A 19,714-nucleotide genomic window follows, 5' to 3' on the forward strand; every position below is an offset into this window, starting at 1 on the left:
CAATACTACCAGGCCAAAATAATAATACGTTAATTCGAAGGGCACAGGAAAAAAGGAGCTCATTGACGTTTTTGTTTTTTTTAAATAACTGTAGCATTTGCTTCTTATTTCTGTGGCCAATCAAAAAATCCAACTTTATAATAAAACGCGCTCATTGCATTCCATTTAGGTTTAAATCTTTGATTACTGAAACAAAGGCAATGTCGATGAACTCCTTCTTTTCCTGTGCCCTTCTTATTTTTTAACTAGTTTAGGCTAAGAAAAAAACCGCGTGAGTTGTGAGTTGTGATAAGTGAACCCTAGGTAAAGTTTGCTATGTCGTTATCATATTACTGTGCAACATACATTTAGCTACAGATGATAAAGCTATAAAAATATTAGCAGGTGTCACAGAGTCGCGGGTCATACCTATGGCTTGATTTATTTTTGGTAGCTTCTAATTAGTAACGGCAGAGCCGGTAATCAACAAATTATGCTAATTTTATGAGGTCACACGGTATTCTAATTTCTAATATAGGCTCGGTGCAGGCATTCTACTGCCGTGATAAAAAATATTAAGAACAATATTGCAAACGTTAGTACTTTAAAAAATTATCGGTCTTACCACAAAAAACTAAACATCTGTAATTGAACAGTTGTTTTGAGACCATTTTGTACAGACTTTTTCTCTAATCAACTGTTCAACAGGTGTTTACATCTTTTGTAGTAAGTAACGGTCTAACAAACGTGTTGTCGAAATAGGATATAATTAAATTATGCCTCGAATAGGATTCCTATCGTGACTCGTGCATCACCTTTTTGACGATATTGTATAAAGTCAGCACAACAAGTGAGTCACAATATTATGATAGTCATGTTTACCATTGGCCTTATCTACTAACCACAACTACAGTCATCTTGAATGAGGTACACCTGAAAAACTGAATGGACGTCCTGTTTCATTGACTCATTAATTGATAACTCGGTGCAAATAATATAAGGGATCATGCCCAAACTACGTGTACCTTTTAAGGGGGGGGGGGGGGGGGGTCGGTAGAAGTCCATAAAGAATTGGGGCTAAGTCGCTCTGGGATGGATGGGATTTAGATTTTTGTTATATTGTTGTTGTTGTCGTTATATTGTTATATAATATTATTCGAGGAAAATGTCGTGCGATACTCCTATAGAGTAGATAATATAAGATGCGTAGACCGTTATTAATAGATACTCCGCATGTTTAAACTCATCGTACGGGGGAATATAAATGGGTAAAAAGTGGTCAGGTTGTTTGGGTACGTTCCCTTATATGACATCTGTCATCAATCTGCAAGAGGTTCAAGGAAAACAAGTTAGATTTCCTTTAATTCCTTATATTAATATAATAAATAATAAATAAAAAATATTATGTAAATATTGTGCAAAATACTCGTATTATAAGCAAGAAATTTATTTTTATTTCTTTAATTAAAAAAATATACAAAAGTATAAACTAGGCAACGTACATCACGTCGTCTAATAGCTTTGTCCACACTGTGCCTTTGTGGACATAGCTAATTCCATGTTAGGTAAAAAATTTACAAGAAAAGGTAGGTATCTGTGTTACAATATTATTACACCTACCTATTTTACCTTTATATAATTTATTAAGTTAGCAAGAAGAAAGTTGTTTTGATTACAATATTTAATATCAAGCACAAAATTCCCAAGTTCGTGGCAGTAAGTGACTCTCAAATTGAATTACGTTCTCGAAGAAAAAGTTTGCTCTTTTATGAGTGGCCCGTAACGTATCTTTGAGAACTTCTCATAAGACTTGGTGATGAGTCTCGAGAATTTATGCCGAGATTACGCAGGGAGTGTTTTGTTTGTAAGTTCCCCTTCGCCTCGGCACCACTTTCGACACCATGAGACTTAACATTCCTACTGTATCTTGTTTACAAAGTCCGCAATTTATTTATTGTACAAACATTCATTCATGTGTAGACTTCATAAACGCTTGAGCTGTAATTTTATTGAACGCAATATTCTTGATTTTTATTACTATTAGACATTTTTTGGAATTATTCCTGTTTATTTTACGCAAAATTTTAAAAACCGCAATTCTAATTTTGTAGCATTTTAGTCACTACCATAAATAAAGCCAAGATTTTTTATTGTGGTTGAATCCAAGGATAATTAAAATTGAAAGCCACAACAAATCCAAAACATCACCCTTTTCAATCGCACCATTTGAAAGTGTTGCTAGAGCAATATAAGTTAAAAAGATGAAGCGAAACGGCTACACTTTTCATACAAAATGGCATTGCCCTTTCAATTTAATGGTTATTAATGACCCTGGTTCATATTGGTCCACTCGTCCACTGCTCGGTATAAAGTGGCATCAAACGAGAGTGTTCGGTCATCGGTGTCCACTTGTATTATTGAGTGGAATCTGACCCTTTCACTGATGTCCATATCGTTTTACTGTAATAAGTGGCGAAATTTGTAGCTCTGAATCTACATATACTGTAAATTAGTAATATAAGATGTATAGAGGAATATTATGTAGAGACAGTATCTGGGAATAAGAGTGTTTCTAAAAGTTTAAGCAATGAAAAAAGTACGAGCCACTTAAAAGGAAAGAAAGAAATTTGAGTTTTTTGAGCTAAGCATAAATTATATTATACTCCTGTACTTAATTATTTTCGTCAAGTCTAACAAGATATTGTATTTTTTTCTAAAGTAGAGTTGACAGCTACGTATATCCTCACAATTTTCCTTGTAAACAATATAATATTACCAATACAAAAAACTAAACATCTGTTGAACAGTTGTTTTGAGACCATTTTGTACTGAATTTTTCTTTAATCAACTGTTCAACAGGTGTTTAAATCTTTTGTAGTAAGACCATTAGGGTCTAGTCATATTTTCTTAGCCAGCAAACCTCAATTACACAACTGCGAAATTGAAATGCAACAAGTAGGAGAGGCCGGGGTATTCTATGGAGCACGATTAAATTCTGTCACGTCAGGAGCACCGCGCTTGTTTATAAAATGACTCATATCGTGCCCTGTCGAAGGGATAGGCGGAATATAAATGAAGTGACTAATAATGACGAATTCAAGCACTAATAAAAGGCCGGTAACGCACTTGTGACTCCTTCGATGTCTACAGATGACGGTAACAGCACCTCATCAGGTAACCTATTTGGTCGTTTGCTGCCAATCTAATGGAACTTAAAGTTTTTAGCGAACTTTTATAACACGTACGTTTTCCGACCCTACTACAATACTTATATTTCTTGTACCATAATGTAGCTAATAGAAGTAAGGAACGATAATATTTGAATGCAACATAATTTAATAGTAAATAATCATACGATAAACTACTGAAAAATACTTTTAGCATGGTTAAAGTTCAAAATAATGTAATATATATTGCACTTTTTCGCTTACAATAATAATTATTATGCTCCTACTTTGCACTGGTTTTGTATAATTTAGCACATACAATTATTTTTTTGTATGTTTTGTCTAAATTCAGTTCAATTTAATTAAACAATAGAACTGGTCTGTGGTCCATTGTTTAATTTAATCATTTTATGATTATTGTCTAATTATTTCATTTTCCGACAGAACAAAAAGGTATAATGAGTAACAAGAGCACGACTGCACAGTGGCAGTGTACCTACAGTAATGCAAGGGAAGCAGGCAGGCCTCTTGTGTATAAGATCCTACTCTACCATTGTACCAACTCTTCTATAATGACTGATCTTGAGACTGGTTGGAAATTCATGTTACTGCTTTCAGTTGTTTGTACTGTAGTATATTTCTTTTAGTCTATAATACTAATAATTTTAAGCACTTACGTAATTTTTAATTATATACCTTGTATATTTTATTCCATTAAGGAAATTTGTTTGTAGATATTTTTTATAAATTATGTATTATTTAACAACTTTCTTTATTTTTAAATATTTGTTTACCAAGTAAGTATGAAAAAAGTATAGGAGCTACATAATACGAACGCTATATTATTGTGCCATTAGAATTAATGTCTTTTTGTACAATAATATATTTCTTTGGGTATAATCCTTATTATGAGTGTAATTGGGGTCTTTTTTTATAAGAAGTGTTGGGCTTGGGCCAAGTACTTTCATCCACTATTTTATAATATTATTAAATTACTTAAAAAAGAACGCAGCGCCATCTACCAAAAACACACAGAAGCACTTATTCAGGTTGAAGACAATTTGTGTTTAAGTTTTCAAAACCATTAACTGTTCCGCTAGATGTCGCTATTGTCTTAGCAAAAGCTTACGAAGCTTTCAACGAGATGGCTCTATATTTGTAGAGTCGTTTTAAACACGACTTTTTAACCTATTAGAGAGAAAAGTGAGTCAATTAATATAAAAATCTAGAGTTTTCTTAAAAAAGTAACTTAAATAAATGAATCATATTGTCCAATAAGAACGTTGAATTAATGTATGAATGTTGATGGGTGATTTGTTTGTAGAGCTTTACAAACGTGAGCTGTCGGCAGGTCGGCCGCCGATGGCCGGTACCAGCCACCAGGCCGGCAGTACCGCCAGTGCATATTTGTCCGCCGCGTTGACAGGTGGTTCGACGCCCCCACAGAAGTTTGTTACGCTCGCGTGTTTGCCCTTTGTTTATAACCCTCGGGGACGAAATGTATGATTATTACGTGTAAACTGGGATCCCGCTTTCTGCATCTCACGTCGTCTGCGATGTGATTTCTTGTCGTGAAAGTGTTTCGTAGAATTACCGGCTCAGTGTACATTCGAAACTAAAACTATGCACGGATACTTTGTGATATAAAACTTCGCCGCGTGAGACTTTTTGTAAGTATTGTGGTTATTTCTCTGAGGTGATGATGTTTTATGGATGGATGTCTGATTATGGATAATTTGTGTTTATCGAAGCGAGGTAGCCGCGGGAAGACGAGGCGATGTAAAGTTGTGGAGAGCGGTGTGGGACAGTGGCTCGGGAGTTGAATGCCCGCCATCGTGGCCGGTAGTCTCTACATTTGGCAGAAATCTAATCCACCTAACGATGCAATTGACGTAACAGAAAACGAGCAAAGAAATCTCTCCGTACAAACGAAATAACAAAGTTTCTTTTCGACTTCCTCGCATCGAATATTTATTTGGGTACAGTTGCGAAAGAAGATTTGATAACTTATGTAGAGTTTTTGTTTGAATTGAAATAAGTTTTGCCAATGATAAAATAAGCTGTGTAGAGCTAAGGTTTGTAGCAATGGAGTTTCACGTATAAGCTCTATCTGTGAGTGTAGTTCAATATTCTTTTATTAGTTTTTATAAATTAATATTAATATTATGTTCCTTTATTAAAACATTGTTTTAGCGTGCCTATCATCACTACCAGAAATATTATATATTTTCTAAGATATAGATAGAACGCAGGTTCAAAACAAATCAACAAAACAATATAGTTCTAAGAAATATTTTCAAGACAAATGTTTACGAAAGTAGTAAAAACAGGGCTATTTTGGTCTCAAGACTCTCAAGTAACCTAACCTAACTTAAACCTAACCTAACCTAACCCAAACCCAACTTAATCTAAACCTAATCTAATCCTATAAACATAATGAAAAGGTAAAAAAAAAATAAGACATCTATTTAATTGGTTGAATAATACTATTTAGTAGTAGCAACAATCTATGTTCTCATAGTTGAATAATATGACAACATAGCTCGTGAATTATAATTTTTGATGGTAGAATTCGTTTTAAAGATTTGATAGTTATTCTTTACATTTATATTGATACAGGCTGCTACACCGTGGGAAAAGTTTAATATTCATGACACAAGACATAACATATTAGACAAACAGAATGACTCACATGTTACAAACTTTAAGTATATTTTATTATTAAAATAGTTAATAAGTACAATTTTATTTAATCACATCAAAACTTTATAAATTCTTTTTCAATATCCTAACATTTTTTACAAAAATCACTCAGGATACTGATACGAACTTTGTGGACTTCCGATCGCTTTCGCTAACTCAACTTTTTTTCAATCTGCATCCTTTACTGGCCATTGAATCCTTACGCAGTTTCCTGTGGTGCCTTTTATATTGAAATCACTTGATTAGTTTACCAAACATTAAATAAATCACTTGATTAGTCTACGAAACGTAAAATTGATTTAACTTCATATAAAAATGGTATACATCAAGAATTTTTTACAGCGGCCTATTAGTGCAAAGGTTAAATTTAACCTAAAAATAATATTTGACCTTAACCTGAATTCAAATAATTTTGTGAAAAAACTCGAATAAATAGTTATAAAATAATAATAATAAGAGAGAGCTGATAACGTTATAATATTATTTTAAACATAAACGAGGCCTTAACTTTAGATAATATATCTATAAGTTTAGATTATATCCCAAATTACAAACCCAATAGTCAATACACAATATTTGTTGTGTCGTTGATTTATTTAATTAATGAAAACATAAAATGGAACAACCGTACACTATGAAAGTACCAATAAACTTTTACCGGCTTCCGATCCCAATCCTCACAACCAGTTATGTAAATTAAATTTAACCTAATAACGTCATGTTCATTGAGACATTATATACTTTAATTCGTAATTCCTATAAAAATCTGATTTGTATGCTGTTTATTATTTGTTAATTATGAGTTTTATTAGTGCAATGCGGAGTAAATATTATAAACGCGTAAGGAGCATAGGCATTATTTATGGCTAAAGGAATATGGAATAATATTATGATACACAAAAATTGCATTCAATTACACAGGCAACTTTATTAGCAATAGACATAATTTATAAAGTTCTACAGTCTTTTCTACAGCTTATTGATTAATGAGTTTTTTTGTATATAATATTTACGGTAAATTGCCTTTAAAGTAAAAACTAAAAACCTCTCTATCAAGAAGGGCTTACAAAGACTTTTTATAATAGTATGGTGCTGATAACTTTTACCATCTTTACGCAGTAGCTATCCATACTAATATTATTATAAATGCGTAAAATGTGTCTGTCTGTGGGTCTGTTACCTCTCCACGCTCAAAGCGCTGAACCGATTTTGCTGAAATTTGGTATGCAGATACTTTGAGTCCCGGGAAAGGACATACGATCAAAAATTTGCGGTTCTCACGCGATTAACGAATTTTGGCGCAACGGAGTTGCGGGCGTCATCTAGTTATTAATATGCGCCTTGAATCTCTCATGAATAGTCCTCCAAATACTGACATTAAACACTATAGATAAATGCATATCAGCAAGCAGACAGTAAGTACTTAAAGCTATAACATACGTCATGACTCGTGAAGCTATGCTCACATTCTAATTTGGGCAATTCCCACCTTTTCTGTCGATGTAATAATTCACCCAATGCGTTATTTCAGCAGATATTTTTCGGTTTCCGCTCCTTCGGGAAATCGTTCCTTCTACCTTTCGATTTGATTTGTCAGTGAAAACAGGATGTTACATTATTTCAATCGAACGATAAGTAATATAATGTATTAAGCATTTATTATGTCACGATTTCTTTAGAAATATCTTATATCTTTAAACGAGCAATTCTTGTGTGTATGTATATATATATATATTCAGAAAATGTCTTTTTTTTATTCGTTAAGTTCAAATAATTCCTAACTTGTGTAAAGTAATATTTTAGTCCATCATTGTTGTCACGGTGTGTCGGGGGACCGCCAATCAAACTACAACCTACAACCACCAAGTCGCTGTTTAACTATCTCGATTCAGATCGCTGTGAATTGATCCTTAAACTTGTTAAGTGAAATTAAACATCTACATTAGTGGTCCCCCGACACACCTTGACAACAATTATGGACTAAAATATTACTTTACACAAGTTAGGAATTATTTGAACTTAAAGGCAGTAAATATTATTTCATTACTTTTTAAAGTTGTTTTGGCGGGGGTTTTTTAAATTTCTTAATTTAATTTTATTTCATACTTTTTAAACTTGTGTTGGATATAGTGCAGAATAATTCCTATCAACAGAATGATATTCTCATGATTACCATCTATCAATGTCCTTTTCGATGAGGCCGTTAAAATGAGCCCAAAAATGAAACCTCCACTTTGGGTTCATACGAAGCTCGGTTCCTATAGAATCCAGGTGATGCTGCAGCAGCAGCATGTAAATATTTACTGTTTATACTTTATCTACTTCTTACTGGTTGTCACAATTAAAATGAGCCCAAACACGAAACCTCTGCTCTTAGTTGGCGAGGAGTTGGATATCCTATTGATTACCAGGTGATGCTGCAGCACCAGGTCAACTTTCCATTATTATGTGTATACGTATATTGTATATTCTAACTAGAATGAAATATTAAACCCATCAAACGACTACAAGTTGCTAACGGCCTTTCATGAACCAGATAAACTCTGATTGTCCAGGACTGAGCAACCTGATGCTGATGAATTATAGCTAAAAACACTCTCGATCATGTCAGCTTTCAAACAAAAAAAACTAGATCAAAATCGGTCCACCCGTTTGGTTGCTACGATGCCACGGACAGATACACACACAGACAAACAGACAGACAGACAGACACGTCAAACTTATAACACCCCTCTTTTTTGTCGGGGGTTAAAAATGTCACGAACTAGAATGCAATAAAGCCCACCAAACGACTGCAAGTTGCTAATCGGTTCTTCACGAACCAGATGAACCGCGATTTTTCAGCACGGAGCAGGCTGATGATGATGAACTATAGCTAAAAACACTTTCAATTAAGTCAGCTTTCAAACAAAAAAAATTAGATCAAAATCGGTCCACCCGTTTGGATGCTACGATGCCACAGACAGACAGACAGACAGACAGACAGACAGACAGACAGACAGATAGACAGACAGACAAACAGACAGACAGACAGACCGACAGACAGACACGTCCAACTTATAACACCCCTCTTTTTTGTCGGGGGTTAAAAATAAACCTCGACTATCGCTTATAGAGGTATAGAAAAGAAGCAGTCTCGCTCACAGAGGTCCATGAGAGAAAAACGACTCTCTCTAACAGAGGTTTCTGTTTCTCGCTCATAGAGGTTTTGGGAGCTTAAAATGACGGGTCCTAGCTATTACTCTCACTTATACAGTTTTCTCACTTATCCGGTTGTCACTTACCCAGGTTTAGCTGTATTATAAATAAATATTGTTACGCTCTATTAGCTCTATCTACTTCAGAGTATGAACGGTTTTAAATCCATTTATAATTTAATGGAAAATACTATTTTAAAGTATACAATGTCATTAGAAATTATATATTTTATTTAAATATGAACCAACCAAGCAGATAAATTAATATAACATGAATTTAACTTAGGAACCGCTATAAATCAGTATGATTTAAGCATTTTCTCAATTAAAATTTATGTACTTATTAATAAAATTATAATTAATAATATGCAGTTTTATAAAGTTAAGAAAATTATACATTATACAACAGTACAATTTTATTAAAAAATTAACCGAATTTCTTTTGTATCGGCGGAATTAATTAATCAAGCCGCCGCCGCAACAAAGTACAAAGTTAAGTAAATGAATTCACAAAATGTGACAATTTTTTATTTTTATTAAAATTGTATTAAAACTGTTTTATATTTTCTGACGTTTTAAAATCTCATTCTGAATATATAATTCATTACTTGTACAAAAATAAATATTTTTAATTCTTTTTACGTACATATATACTTACTATAACTCTTTTACTAACAAAAACTTTCATGCGGTGTACAGTGTAGACTGTAGAGTTTAGTGTGTTTTTTATGAAATAAGGGGGCAAACGAGCAAACGAGTCACCTGATGGAAAGCAACTTCCGTCGCCCATGGACAGTCATAGCATCAGAAGAGCTGTAGGTGCGTTGCCGGCCTTTTAAGAGGGAATAGGGCAATAGGGGAGGGTAGGGATGGGAAGGGAAGGGAATAGGGGAGGGTAGGTAAGGGAATAGGGTAGGGGATTGGGCCTCCGGTAACTCACTCAATCGACGAAACATAGCGCAAGCGCTGTTTCACGCCGGTTTCCTGTGAGAACGTATTATTTCTCTGATCGAGCCGGCACATTCGTGCCGAAACATGGCTCTCTCACGTCTAAATACAAATAATAGGACAAAACAAAAACGACTGTAATAATTCGCATATACAATGATGATGTTTTTATCAGTAAAGGGGTAAATCTCAATAAATGTTATAAAGTGAGGAAATAAAAACGAAGCAATAGGAATAATTACACAAAAATTTCCGCTCCGATAGTAGCCGCTATTAGCATAAACAGTAAATAATCGGAGCATAATCTGACATGCTGTACACTGCTGTCATATCTAAATATTGACAGAAACCTACTGTCTGTGCTGCTGCTGCCGTCTCGCTTAAAAATATTGCAGTGATCCTATTTCAATATCCCATTGACATCATATCGGAATGCTAATGAGCCCATACAAAAGTTCCCACAAACTTAGCTCTATTTGTGGGGAGGTCGAGACTCTTATCCCTGATAAGGACCGGAGATCGTGGACTGAGGACGCCCACTTAAACGGGTTCCTACTTCGCCGGCTGTCCATGAAAATTTTATGACTTCTTATTGAAAATCGAAATACTTCAACGGATTTTATTTTTACCGAACGAGCTCGGTTCGATAATTATTTTTAAGTGTTCGCTTTCAGGGAAACTTCAAAGGGAATTAAAATCGTAAAGCGAAGTAAAGGGGTTATGAAAATCTTCTAAACGGGGGTAACCTTTGAACGGGGACAATGAGTTTAAATTAATTTGTACGAGTAATTTTTGATTAACATTAAGAAAATCAAAAGAAGTAGCTGGAAGCTTTGAGAGTTACAAGGACTTAATGTGATTAAAAATTACCAAAGTCAAAATAAGTACTCGTACCTAGAGGCTAATTTAAAAGTTACAAGAACGAATTTTTATTAAAAATGCTCCTTCTCTTAAATAAACATCTCATACATCTTGTTGGTTGTTAAACGTCACATAGTGAGTTTTCTATAATCCTCTTAGTCTTGGAAATCTAAGGTTAAGTGAGGTCTCAGTCTTAAAGGTCGAGTATCTCTCGTCGGTTGAGGTTTCGCTGTCCCGGCTCCCGGTGTCCCCTCTTCAACCACTTAAGAAAACCTCCTCCACTTTGAGAAAGACTCATTAAATGTTATGCTACAATCGCTTCTCGATTGCTATTGAACTCTAATTTTGGACAAGACGTATCGCTAGTAGTTTTCTTTTGGCTGCTATTTTCTTTGTTTCTCAATAAGTGACGAATAGTATTATAATTTATATGGAGGTTTTTTCTCAAAGTAAGCAACAGAACGATAAGTTTAATAGCTGCTGTCAGTACTATTATGTTCACGATTGTGAAAATACTCTATATTCTATAAGGTACTATCGTTGGCGATATTTAATAAACTCTTAACAAAATATTAAGTAGTTAAAATTTTGTGCATAAAGAAAGGATATTTATCAAGCAACATGTTTTGAATGCAATTTTATTAAACAAAAGTATTTCGGTGATGATTGGTTATGCTAAAACTTTTTTTGCCAAATAGCGTAGATTAAGAAACTACTTATTTCAAAATTAAATGGAAAGGGATTTTAAGAATTCTAGGAAAATAAATACGACTGATAGAAATTAATCATTCAATGTTTCTAAATGTAGACTAGACTAGGGAGTCGGTATTCGGTAGAATAGGTCCGCTTTAGACCACATGGCTCCTTTGTTACAGTCAGTCAAATCGAGCAGACAAATGTGCCGGACATTATAATCAAAATTGAATATTCGCAGACACGAAAGCAGCGTGGGCGAGTCCCCTAGGGCTGCCACAAAATACGATTCCATTCTAAATAAAATAAAAACTCGCTAAAATAAACCATAATATTATAAGTAAAAGTATATTAAAAGTAAATGTTATAAAAACAAAATATTAACTACTAATAGCTCGCTAGGAAGCTCATACCCTAGTTGGACCAGTTTGTCCAGAACGACGTGTGAGTAAAGTTGTCATGTGTCAGCCCTACGGGGCGGACGGGCGCAGACCCGCTACAATGGAACCTTTGTTGCACAATGCCCATTTCCGATTACCAGATTGAATCGTCCCCGTCAAAGAGCCCCGCTTCCAATAATCGCAGGACACTATATATTTATTATTTTTATAAAAATCTACTTCTAAATATGAAATCTATGTACCTATAATCTATATAAATAAATAAAATATTTTTAAAATTTGTTAGTCTCGCTTAAACTCGAGAACGTCTGAACCGATTTTGCTAAACTAGTATTTAAAGCCATTTGCTAAAATATTATTTGCTAAAATAGTATTCCCAGCAACGGACGATTTTCAAGATTTAAAAGTGACAGGAGACATAAAAATATAGTAATTTAAGTTTTGAAAAAAAAATATATGTGTTAGTTAATGATCTAACACAGTGGAATTTATATTCCATTACACAATATCATGAACTTCACTCGATAGAAAAAAATCCCAAAGTTACCTCTTCTTGTAACGAAATGGCCATACTATGTCCAAATTATTTGGTATTGTGTGACTAAAAGCGTACCAGCCGAACCATTGCGCCTGCAATTTTATAGTTTTTTGATCGTCGTTTTTTATACATCAATTAAATTCATCAATCAACGAGTTAAAAAAAACGAAATGCCCTAAATATATATTCTTTGTCTTTAATTCAGTACAAAAATTATGTGAAAATTCTAAATAATTTGGACATAGTATGGCAATTTCGTTAAAAGAAGAGGTAAGTTTGGGATTTTTGTCTATCGAGTGAAGTTTATGATATTGTGTAATGAAATATAAATTCCACTGTGTTAGATCCTTAACTAATACATATATTTTTTTTTCAGAATTTAAATTACTATATTTTTATGTCTCCTGTCACTTTTAAATCTTGAAAATCGTCCGTTTCTGGGAATACAGCGCCATAAATGTTCAGGGAGTCCAGGGTAGCTTTTTATTAAGAAGTAAGTGATACCAAGGTTAACCGGGTTATCTAGTTTTTAATAATATTTTAGTTTCTTGTACGTGATCTTCAGGATCTCAAATTACATTGACCTTTTTCTTTTTGCAAAGTTTCAAGTACCGGCTAGAATTCAGAATTGAAAGCTTAGTTACAAGCATACACCGCACAATAAATTATTATTTGGTACCACAATACTTTCCTTATTTTACTTCTTATCACTCTGGGCCAGCTAATGGGAGCAGCTGGTGCACTTAACATTAAAACAATTTGAAAGTAATGATAATTAAAAAATAACATACATCTTTAAAGTACGTAAGTAGTGCCTGACCTGCTGTGATTTGAAAGTTGTGATGAACTTGCTTCTACTTGGCTTCTACACCTACATCATTCCAAATTTTTTGACAAGACGAAAAGATTAATCACAGGTATTTATTAATTTAATTTTAGATATTTAGGGCCTGTTTCCTGATAAAATAGAAGCAGTAGTCAAAGAAGCCAAATTCTTGGCTTTCAAGGAAAATAAAAATATTGATAACATCTTTGCTATATGTCTCTTACAATAATTAGATAAGTAATACTTATCTATACTTATATCATTAATAAATTTATTATGATCTAAATTATTTATATCGACAACCTGACATTTTGGTTGTGTGTCGCGATAATAAGTTGACAGTTGTGGATAGGCTATCCGGCACTTTATCAGGAAGTGGTGAAACAGGCCCTTAGGCTTCAAGCTTAATATCATCCAATTAATGTAATAATATATTAAAACAACATCCATTAATATCATATTGTAATTAATTATTTACTTCACTAGGAATTTAAGTTCAAAAGTTCAATTTTTTTTTTGTAACCAAGTTCATAATAAGGCTGCTTTTTAGCATTCGTGTTCTATTCCACATAAAATCGGGTTTGGAGTTAATAATGCAGTTTTATTCTTTAGAACGACAGTGAAATCCATTTTTTTGAAAACCCACTGTAGCGTATTCTAGAGTACAAAAATGGTTATTTTATTCCTTTAAGTGAGGTTTTGTATTTAGCATTTATGTACTAGGTGACCACAATATTTTCAGAAGATTTTATCACCTAGCACTCTCGGATATCACTTGTACCCATATATTTATAGTGAGCATAAATTGAAGGTTTTGCAACTAGCGCTCACTGGATCGGTTCCAACAAAGGGAATTCATAATAACGGGCCCGTTCACAATATATTTGACCGAATTAAGCCAAAGTGGGCTTGCGTAAGTTGAGTTTTACATAACATTTAGTTGATGAGGTTGAATTTTTCCTTTTAGGTCGGAAAATTTCTATTTTTACAACCCAATTAAATCAACAAGGTTAGATGAAACATGTAAACATGCGGATTTGGGATTTTTCTATATAACAAAGAGTCCTCAAAGTAAAGGCAACAGCAAAATTTGGTTATAATCCGTTGAAGTTATTGTTAGCAAAAGAAGAATTCAGAGCATTTATTGAAGTAAATATTTTGCATTAACTTGAAATGCATAAAAGAAAAACAGTAACTGGTTTTATTTTCGAATGGTTGTTTCCTTTAACTGTAGGACACAGTACAGTCTTTAGACAAAAGCACAGTATCTTATTAAACAATCTGGGAATTCGAAGTTTCTTTGGATGTTGTTACACAGATGGACGCATATCACATCTGCTATACCCGGGTGCTCGCAGTTGCGAAGTTTGCCCAATTCTCAGCGATAGCGTTATTAAGAGGCGTTACTGTGCGAGCGGCTTTTATTTCAAAAGCGGGAACATAGTTTCGGAGGGTTCTTAGTAAGTCTCGAGTGGAAGTATTAATGTCTATTCTATAGCTTCATTTTATTAACCGACACTCAAAAATGAGGAGGTATTACAATTTAAAATATGCATAATAGACCATCTTCGTACTAGACCACCCAAAACGAGCGCACGCACACAAAGACGTGATTTTAGATATCCTTAAGAGGGCGACTAATCCAAAAAATCGAACATCGTCCTTCTCTCTTCACACTCACGCCCGTCTTTCATATGCCAAGTGAAAAGGGACGACGCGGTTTCATCGCCAAATTAGTGTTTTCTCAATAACTCGATAAATATACAACATTTTAAAAATCCACTAGGTCGGTTTCTCAATAATAAAATTTTATACAATATGTTAAAATGGTAACTTAGTTCAATTCACGGTTATGGCAATAAATGAAAAATTCGTTAAAAAATTAGATGCATCTTTGTGATTTTTTCCTAACGAGAAATTTTTAAGACATCGTGTTTTTGTTCAGATCGAATTCTTGGAAATATAATGCAGTATCTAATTTTAGAAAATGAAACAATACGGGGCCCATTTTCAAGTATAAAAATGAATTATAAAATAGAAATTTTTGGGTTAGTCGCCCTCTTAAATTGCAATACAGTATCAAGTCAGAATGCGTGTAAAACTTATCTACGTGTTATGCGAATTTTATTACAAGGTCACGGCTGCATTTCTGTACTGTATGTTATTTCTACTGTGATTTAACTATGCACTGCTCACTGCACTACAGTGGAGTGCTAAGCGCGGCTTGTTTTTATAGAAAGTGCGATAAGCATAAATTTTTGAGGTAGCAAAACGCGAGGGCTTTCCAGTTCATTCATAATTAATACAAACAATTTATCTGTATATTTTGGCGAAGTGCACCGGATCTCATGCATCCTTCATACCCTAATGTACTGTCGGCAGAGCTGCGCTATTAAAATTCCATTTGGAGTGCGCCCTGACGCCGGGAACCCTATTTAATAACAACTCTTTAATTAACGCTCATTTCCACATCTACCTTATGGAACGCAACACGGTTTATGCATTTGCCGAAATGTAGTTGAACATAATTGTTCCGGCAAATGTTACAATTGTATAGCTAAACTCTTTGTTTTTCCCGTTAAAATATATAAAGCGTGCCACGGTTAGTAAAAGTTGTTAATAAGCTACAGGTACGGTTTAATTTTAGCGGTATGCATGCTATAATATTTAGTGCAAACTTTTTGTTTTTGTAACTCATAGCATGTATGTACTATCAGAGTTGATTCCTAGGCAAATGAGGGACTTACGTAGTTTGGTCGCCGTACGTCAAACCCAGCCGACAGACCTACGTGGGATATACGTGGGAGAGCCATGCTTCGGCACGAATGGGTCGGCTCGACCGGAGAAATACCACGTTCTCACAGAAAACCGGCGTGAAACAGCGCTTGCGCTGTGTTTCGCCGAGTGAGTGAGTTTACCGGAGGCCCAATCCCCTACCCTATTCCCTTCTCTACCCTCCTCTATTCTATTCCCTTTCTTACCCTCCCCTATTACCCTGTTCCCTCTTAAAAGGCTGGCGACGCACTTGCAGCTCTTCTGATGCTGCGAGTGTCCATGGGCGACGGAAGTTGCTTTCCATCAGGTGACCCGTTTGCTCGTTAGCCCCCTTATTTAATAAAGATCACAATTAATATTGAATTGACATGATCCGACCAAATAACGTTGGTCTGTCAACTGCCTTGGAATCAATGTCCTCCATGGTACTTTCCAAACAGCAGGAAACTGAACAAAATATTGGTATTCAAATTATTGTTTAGAATATTCGACAGGGACCCAGCTCATGCTAGTAATATAATATAAACGCCACATCACAAAATGATCCAAGATACATAAGAACTGAACTATGTTATTACGATCTATGTTACATGTAATAAATCATTACCATCTCAGGAACAGACTCATTCCTCAGAAAAAATTAAACTGTGGGCGGGGCGAGAGTTGGAGTGGCTCCGTCTTGGGCCGTTTGATCTTCTGACTGTTGAGAGAAGCCCGCGGGCTACCTGCGGTTATCGTACCCTCTAAAATTACTCATAATAATAAGTGTGGTTACTAATTTGAGAAATACCAAACTTCGAAACGGACGAATGGTTTCTGACTCATGTGAACCGGCGATAGTGCTGTGATTTTATTGGTACAATTTTTATGAGGAAAAATTTGGTTGTTTGTAGTAAACCTCTAAACTAATAAAAAGATTTACATCGTGTATACAGGCTATTGTAGATTAGCACGATAGACCTTGTCTATCAAACCACTTTTCAAATGTTTTAGAAAAGGACAAAACAGAATTGTATAACTATAACGTACGTGTTCACAAATTGTATTTTTTAACCGACTTCCAAAAACGAGGAGGTTATACGTTCGGCTGTGGATATTTTTTTTTTATGTATGTTCAACGATTACTCCACCGTTGGTGAACCGATTTTCAAAATTTTTATTTTTTTGTATAGGGTATTACTCCAATTTGGTACCATGTTCAGAAAAGTGGTGACCTGATGATGGGATCCATGAGTAATCGAGGGAACTCCTCAAAATTCAAATGGAAACATATGATTTTTTTGGTTTCATATGAGGCATATGTTACCAAAAAGTAAGATTTTGCACCAGAATATACCATGGTTCGAAGGTGGTGAACAGAACTCCTTACTCCTTATAGATACATGTTTGGGGGTTTCAGCGTTGTCTTAAGAACTGAAAGCATATACTACTATGTAAATTTCATTAATCATCATCATCATCACCACCATTTCACCATACATCCATGAGTAATCGAGGGAACTCCTCAAAATTTATATGGAAACATATAGTGATTTCAATTTTTTAAGAAGTATCCTAAGCATATGCTACCAAAAAGGAAGATTTTGCAATAAGATATACCATGGTTCCGAAGGTGCTAAGAGAACTCCGGATTCCTTATAAATACAAGTTTGGGGGTTTCGGAGTTGGTTTAAGAACTAAAAGCATATGCTAATATGCAAGTTACATTCATCATCATCATTATCACTACCACCAGTCACCACACCGTGAATTATCTAATTATAATAACCCTTATTATTGGTACTTTTAATCGTCTTTCAGAACGAAACCCGAATTTGTCGAACGATTTACAAAATTATAATGTTATTTCAATGTAAATGATTCGATCTTGGTGTTTAGGTTACCAAGTTAGCAATTTGATCATAAGATCTATGAGGTATGTTATTCTCCGTGGTCTAGTAGTTAGAGCGTCGCTCTCGACTCCGGAGGTCGTGGGTTCGAATCCCGCGTTGAAAACATGTTATTTCCTAGTTTGGTTAGGACAATGCAGGCTGATCACCTGATTGTCTGACAAGTAAGATGATCCATGCGTCGGATGGGCATGTAAAAAGTCGGTCCTGCGCCTGATCTCTCGCCAGTCGTGTCGGTATTCCGTCCCACTGGGTTATGAGAGTAAAGGAATAGAGAGTGCTCTTGTGTACTGCGCACACACTTGGGCATTATAAAAGTACTCCTGCGCACCTGGTCTGGTTTCAATGAAACCGGCCACCGTCACCGAAGCCGGTGTGGGGAGTATTATTATAATGATAGAAATAAATTCACTGAACAGTACTTTAGAGCCTTTAAAGACAGACGTATAAACATTAATTTTATCATTGCTTGATTAAGAGCGAGCTGTGGGATCCAGTCACTAAGCATAACACATTAGTCTGTACAAAAAACCAGCTTATTAAATATGACTAAAAAGAGTGAAATTATTATTTTTAACAAAAAATTAAAACCGACTTCCAGGGTAAAAACAATAATAATTAATAATGAACAAAAAAGTGTTAAATAATTCTTACTCTTTAATGTGCCTTATGCATAACTCTCCTAAACCTCAACTATTTATATATTGTACACAATCTGCATTATTTTGAAGTTGGTACCAGTCTTAAATATTAAAAATATTTTGTCATAGAACTCAGCATTCTTAGCTGGTACCGTCTTCAAAATAATGAAGATTGTGTAGATATAAATAATTGAGGTTTAGGAGAGTTATGCATAAGGCACATTAAAGAATAAGAATTATTTAACACTTTTTTGTTCATTATAAATTATTATTGTTTTTACCCTGGAAGTCGGTTTTAATTTTTTGTTAAAAATAATTACTTACTAAATTTAAACTTAGGGAGTTAAATATAAAGGGGTATGAAGAATTTTGTACGGAGCCTAGCCGACCTACTGTCTGCTAAATGTGTTTTTTCGCGTTCACGAATATTTTTTTCAAAAATGGATAGCTAACATCAATACAAACAAAAAATAATCTTGGACAAAACCGCGTAAGGTGTCACATTTCGAAGATTTAAGCTGCCAAAGTTGCAATATTTTAAATTGGTAAAACTTTAGCAGCTCATATCTTCGAAATGTGACTCTTTACGTGGTTCATTTTTGAAAAAATATTCGTGAACGCGAAAAAACACATTTAGCGAAAGTAGGTCGGCCAAAATCTTCATACCCCTTTCCCCACTGCTACCTAGTAAAAATTTAAATTTAAACACAGTTGATAAGTGTTACTTTTTAAGATGTAGTAAACAACGACTTTCGTTTCTGTAAAAAAATAATTCTGTACTTATTAACATAATATTTCCATCACCTCGCCGAACGTGATGAGAAAACATTTTCCGATCGTTCATCTTTGAGTCGTTTACTTGAAGACTTGCAAGTTTTTATTTGGAATCACCACACAAATTCCTTGGCACTTCACTTGAAACGTGTGGGACGTATGGCGTTATATCATTTGCAAGCAATTCGCAGGCGCTGGCTTCCCTCCAAGTGAGCGCTTGAGTCCAACTCATCTGTTAACTTTATTCCGAAGTCGATAAACTTCATGCTTCATGCTACATGCGCGTTCAAAAATGTGGTGTTAATTTTTAAGTTCATTTTTG

At 34.6% G+C, this 19,714-nt stretch overlaps 1 protein-coding gene across 2 annotated transcripts in view; it reads left to right on the forward strand.

The window, feature by feature from the left end:
* Positions 1 to 4,557: 4,557 nt before the first annotated feature.
* The window catches only part of LOC121730212 (band 4.1-like protein 4), a 95,993-nt gene continuing 80,836 nt past the window's right edge, over positions 4,558 to 19,714 (forward strand). For both annotated transcript variants that reach the window (XM_042119162.1, XM_042119161.1), the window contains exon 1: positions 4,558 to 4,816. The gene's annotated coding sequence lies outside the window, so the exon portion shown is untranslated. The remainder of the gene's footprint in view (positions 4,817 to 19,714) is intronic.

This window comes from Aricia agestis, chromosome 9, assembly GCF_905147365.1.
Source record: "Aricia agestis chromosome 9, ilAriAges1.1, whole genome shotgun sequence".
Lineage (NCBI taxonomy): Eukaryota > Metazoa > Arthropoda > Insecta > Lepidoptera > Lycaenidae > Aricia > Aricia agestis.